Below are 6,000 nucleotides of genomic sequence, written 5' to 3' on the forward strand. Positions count from 1 at the left end.
GCAGCTAAAACACCTTGAAATTACCTTCTCCAGCATGGAAGAATGATTTTCCCCTTGCTCTAACTGTCAGAGTGATTAGAATTTTAATTAGTAAAGTGGAGAGAGCGCACAGGGAGGAAAATCACTGAGAGAGTGGGGGGGAGAGAGAGAGACACATGAAAGATTCACAATTGCAAGGGAGACAAAGAGACGTCTTAGAGCAGCATCCCAGCATGACAGTTCCACCAGCAATTCAAGTGCGGCACAAAATTCCATATGGTGCTACTAACACACTGCTGGCCACGCACTCACCCCTTTCTGACAACATGAGGCTGCTGGGGCAGGAGAAAACATTTTCATCAGTTGTCGCCCACAGGAAAGCAAATGATTTGTGTTTTCCTTTCTTTTCTTTTCGGGATCTCAAGACTGCAGATGGCCCCGTTGCAAGATCCCTTGTGACCCTTTGATCTACTCCTAGCGACCTGCAGTGGAAGCAAAGAAAAAAATTCTGTAGATCGCCAGTGGCATGAAAAACTGAAATGACCATTCGTATTTCCACTGTGGGATATGTTTTGAGTGTTTTCAGCCCAGTTGTCATGTAGCATTTTACACATTGCAAGGCTATTATTATTATTATTATTATTATTATTATTATTATTAGAATTTATATACCACCCTATACCCGGTGGTCTCAGGGCAGTTCACAGAATGAAATCAAGATATAAAATGACAAAATACATAAGAAAAATAAAAAACAACAACCCAATAACTTCCCCCCTCAAAAAACCCCCACACATTTTAAAAGGGCATAGGATGTAAATCAGATCAATCAAAGGCCTGGTTAAAAAGGAACATTTTTGCCTAGTGCCTAAAGGTAAAAAGGTAAAAAGGTAAAGGACCCCTGGACAGTTAATTCCAGTCAAAGGCGACTATTGGGTTGCGGCGCTCATCGCGCTTTCAGGCCGAGGGAGCCGGTGTTTGTCCACAGACAGCTTTCTGGGTCATGTGGCCAGCAGGACTAAACCGTTTCTGGTGCAACGGGACACTGTGAAGGAAACCAGAGCGCACAGAAACACCGTTTACCTTCCCGCCTCAGCAGTACCTATTTATCTACTCGCACTGGCGTGCTTTTGAACTGCTAGGTTGGCAGAAGCTGGGGCAGAGCAATGGGAGCTCACCCCGTTGCGGGGATTCGAACCGCCGTCCTTCTGATTGGCAAGCCCAAGAGGCTCAGTGGTTTAGACCACAGCACCACCCACATCCCTTAAGGTGTGTAATGAAGGCATAAAGGTGTATAATGAAGGCACCAGGCAAACTTCCCTGGGGAGAGCATTCCACAGACAGGGAGTCACTGCAGAAAAGGACCCGTTCTCGTGTTGTCACCCTCTGGGCCTCTTGAGGAGGAGGCACACGAAGGAGGGCCTCAGAAGATGATCTCAGGGTCTGGGTAGGTTCATATGGAAAGAGGCAGTCCTTGAGGTATTGCGGTCCTGAGTCGTTTCTGATAGTTTCTTCGTTCATGGCATACACACTGATCTTTCGAATGAGCATAATGCAAGAACACACAACAGTTGGTGCTAGATAGCCCTGTTTAGGGAAGTTTTTAATATTTAATGCTGTACTGTTTTTACCATTTGATTGGGAGCCGCCCAGAGTGGCTGGGGAGACTCAGCCAGATAGGCGGGGTATAAATAATAAATTATTATTATTATTATTTCAGCATGAGAAACCTTAACTTTACTTTCTAACCATGCTGGCCAGCTATGTTTGTGCTAGTGAAGATTTTCAGATTTCATTCTTTGTGAATGTTAATTATGGTGTTTGTTTGTTTGTTTGAATATCTTGCCCATCTTGCCTAAATGGCCACATTTGATTTGGCCAGCTGTTTTTATTGAAATGGCCACAGCACTTTTCCTTTTCCTTTTAATGGGCTGACCCATTTCCCACCAACCTTGCCTGTGGAAGGCCACCATAACGGAGGTGGGCTAAATCATGCAATCATTGTCCCAGAAAATTCACATTATACCTCATGTTCCAGAACCTCCAAATATGCTATTTCCAAACCACAAAGGTTAGGGCAGTAATTTATCCCAGGCTTCTCTTATGTGTTTTAGTGGCAAAGATTAGATAGGCATAGGGTTAAGGAATGAGGCTGCTCAGGTGAACCGAAATATATATTATACGGTCTACTCTCAACTTACGTTTGGGTTACATTCCAGGGATAGCACTTAAAACCAAAATTGGGTATGGTCAAAACACTCTTTCCCAGCATCTCTGAACACTCTTGTCAATGTTTTTTTTTCCCCAGATGCCCACCCCCTTCCTCCCCAGTCAAGTGTGTAAAATTGAATTTGCACAAGTTAAATGCGTGTAAGTTGCTAGTAAGGGACGCGGGTGGCGCTGTGGGTTAAACCACTGAGCCTAGGACTTGCCGATCAGAAGGTCAGCGGTTCGAATCCCTGCGATGGGGTGAGCTCCCTGCTCCTGCCAACCTAGCAGTTCGAAAGCACGTCAAAGTGCAAGTAGATAAATAGGTACCGCTCTGGCAGGAAGGTAAACAGCGTTTTCGTGCGCTGCTCTGGTTCGCCAGAAGCGGCTTAGTCATGCCGGCCACATGACCCGGAAGCTATACGCCGGCTCCCTCGGCCAATAAAGCGAGATGAGCACCACAACCCCAGAGTCGGTCACGACTGGACCTAATGGTCAGGGGTCCCTTTACCTTTTAAGTTGCTAGTACAGACACCTTGTAGCAGGAATAACTAATGTGGTGCCTCTTATACAGCTACTAAAACATTGTTTTATATTTTCAAAACATCATATTCTCTTCCCTCTATAACCACAAGCTGCTACTGTTCTCTGAAGGATCTTTGTCTGGTTATAGGCAGATGTTCCTCCAGGGCAACAAACAGGTTTCCTTGACCTTTTCTCTCAGAATGTAATAACACTTGACATGGTTGTAATTCATGAAAATCAATCCATAGAGTATTTTTTCTCATTTCGAGTAATTACAGGAGAGTTTTGGATCTAAATAAAGGTGAAAAAGAGGTCATTAGGGAGAAACCATGTTACACTGAAGATAAAATTAGAAAGCAAAGTTGAAAGCAGCAATCCATACTAGAAAGCTCTAAACCATAGTTAGAGGGTAATAATTACAGCTCAGGTCAGCAACCATCTGTTCTGAATAACTGCAAAATATGTTTAGATCTAAAGTACACATTCTTTTTTCAACACTTCATATTTGTTTTAAATGTTGAGCAAATGCATTTGGCAGAATCAAACATTTAAGAGTATGGGCCTACGTGCATCTACACAGGAGAAAGCCCTAATAGGTTTTATGCTGTGAACTACCCTGAGATCTTCAAATGAAGGAAAGTATACAAATTTAACAAATAATAATAATAATAATTAAGTTCAATAGGGCTTACGCACAGGTAAATATGTCTAAAAATGCAACTTTATTTATTTACTTCCCTCTCTCCAGGAAACACAACTCTCAATAGCTTTTTTAAAACCAAAAACCAAAATCACAGCCCTCTGAGGTAGGTTAAACTGGAATATAGTGAGTACCCTGGGTGGAATCCAGACCCCCTTGGTCCGATCCTGAGGGGTGGGCAGAATTCAGGCTTGTATGATCTACTATGTTTTTACTAGAAATCCCAAATCCAACTGGAGCTAGGTGCAAAAGATACAATTAGAATTAAAGAATTCTGAGACCAATAATTTATTTTGAGTACCAGAACTAAATGGAGTGCCTTCCACACACAAATACCATTCCTGGTTAGCCCAACCTTTCTACATTGTAGCAGTATAATTTTGAATGGGGGACATTTTGTTGTTGCTATATATGATGGGCAGAAATCCTTGCTGATTTATTACAAATCACCCAGAAATCCATGAACAAATCTAGATCAACCTTCTGCCTTTCCCCTAATCTTACAATGCCACAAAAATTCTACCCTGTAACATATTGTTACACAATACCCCAATCTCCGAGCGGTGCGAGATTCCAGGGTTTCTAGGTACTTAAACAGGGATCGGTTTTGTTAGAATGAGGGATGGCGGAGACCGTGGTGTCTTTATGATATATGGTTTATTTACAAATATATACAACCTGAGCTCACAGCATCAACACCCCAAAAGTTATTGCTTCTCCCATTGTCACAACCTTGGATTCAAACAGAAATCAAGCATGGATCTTTGGCTTCTGCCTGCAACCTGCTTCCCTTCCCCCACTGCTTCCGAGTTTTTGTACCAGCCATCCAGGTGAGGAGGGGCAAAGGTCTACCCATTTGCCCAGTGGGTACCATCACTTCCTTTGTTATACTAAAATGGTGGTCCTTAGGTGGCAATTGTGGCCATTCTTTCACAAACTTGCTTAACTAGTTCAACAAAGGAAACCTCCTTTAGGTTTTAACCCTAAAGGAATTAGAAGGGACTCAAACATCATGTAGACTAACCCCCAGACTCACAATAATATTCTTAGACCACTTTTCTGTAGGTCTGTGCATGGCTTCCTATTCTTCTTTCTGAAGCATGAGCACAGCACAAATCAACCAGCCTTCTGTCTTATTCTACAATCTCAGTTCTCCTGAGGGTCGTCAATCAACAGCAGAACCTGTTGGCCAACCGAATCTCAGAAGCATGGGAAACTGTCAGAAGTGCCCCATCAGAAGATCTCAGTCCCTCCAAGTCTCCCTATTTTCCAGGGACATTACAAAGATTTACAGAAGCCATCGCAGTTACTGATTTGTTCCTGGAAAGTCCCACTTTTCCTTGAGACGTCCCTATTTTTATCAAAGAAATATTGGAGGGTATGGGATCTCAGTGACTGAAGTGGAGTATAAGAAATAGATCACTATGAAATATGACCAAAGCTCTAAAGACAACAATTTCATGTTAATGCAAAATATCTGTACATTTGGCTCTCTTGTCCAAATTACCACCACCATATAGTCAATGGAGGCTGCAGCAAAAACTAGGGCACCAAAAAGCTTTACAAGCAAAATTTGAACTAGCGACCTCCTAATTCACGCCTCAAATTCTTATCCAATGCATGACACTAGCTCTAAAATGCAAGGAGAAATTGGCTGCCCTTTTTGTAAAACTGAATAACAGCAAGCAAAATCTATACTGTAGGTTGTCACAGCATTTTAGCATTTATAAATGTAAATACTTAGTTCCTGTTGATTTGTTATGCAGTTTGAGACGCCATACCTGATGCAACACAAGCTACTTCAGAGACTCACCATCTATTTAAGTATGGGAAATAAGTGGCCACAAAAGAGTCATTTGAATAAAATCACCATCACTGGCTTAAACAGTCCCAGTAGCTTAATTCAAGCCCTCCTGCAGTTTGTTAATGTCACCGCCAACCACTTTTCGTGCAAAAGAAAATATTACAATATCTCCTGTTGCAGATGAACACACACAGACACACGTACAAAAAGGCAGCAAAAACTTCATAAATGACCCCGAGGTACAAACATGTTAATCAGGGGTTTAAAATAAAACAGTACCTTAAAGATCAACAAAAAAGTTAATTGAAATTTTACAGATGAAGGGAGAAACAAACCAGAAGATGTTTGCTTTATCTGGTAGCCAGAAAGATGGAAAGACACGTCTACAACCTTGCTGTAGTCTTCCTCTAATGAAAATGAAAATAAGTTATTGGATAATAACAAAGCTTACAGTCTAAAGGTGCAGAAAGATGTTGCATTTAAAGGGGAGTCTTCTGCTAGTTGGAAAACCTAAATTTCAATTTATGATAACCCTGTGAAGTAGGTTATGCTAAGAGTCCAGAAATGGTCCCCCTTGAACCCCAATCTCTGATTGGGGAGGATTCCCACCCCCATGTTAGAAACCCTTTGCATCATGAACCACCTTCCTTCAGACTCAGCCAATCATGTACTGATTGGAGAACATTTACAGCACATGCAAATGTCATCCAAGGGCCACAGCTAACTCCACACGTTCCCGCAGGCACCTTTGCATGTTCTGTGGTGAATACCTGAAGTGGGCTTA

This window comes from Podarcis pityusensis (genome assembly GCF_964106645.2).
Source record: "Podarcis pityusensis genome assembly, chromosome: 11".
NCBI classification, from domain to species: Eukaryota; Metazoa; Chordata; class Lepidosauria; order Squamata; family Lacertidae; genus Podarcis; species Podarcis pityusensis.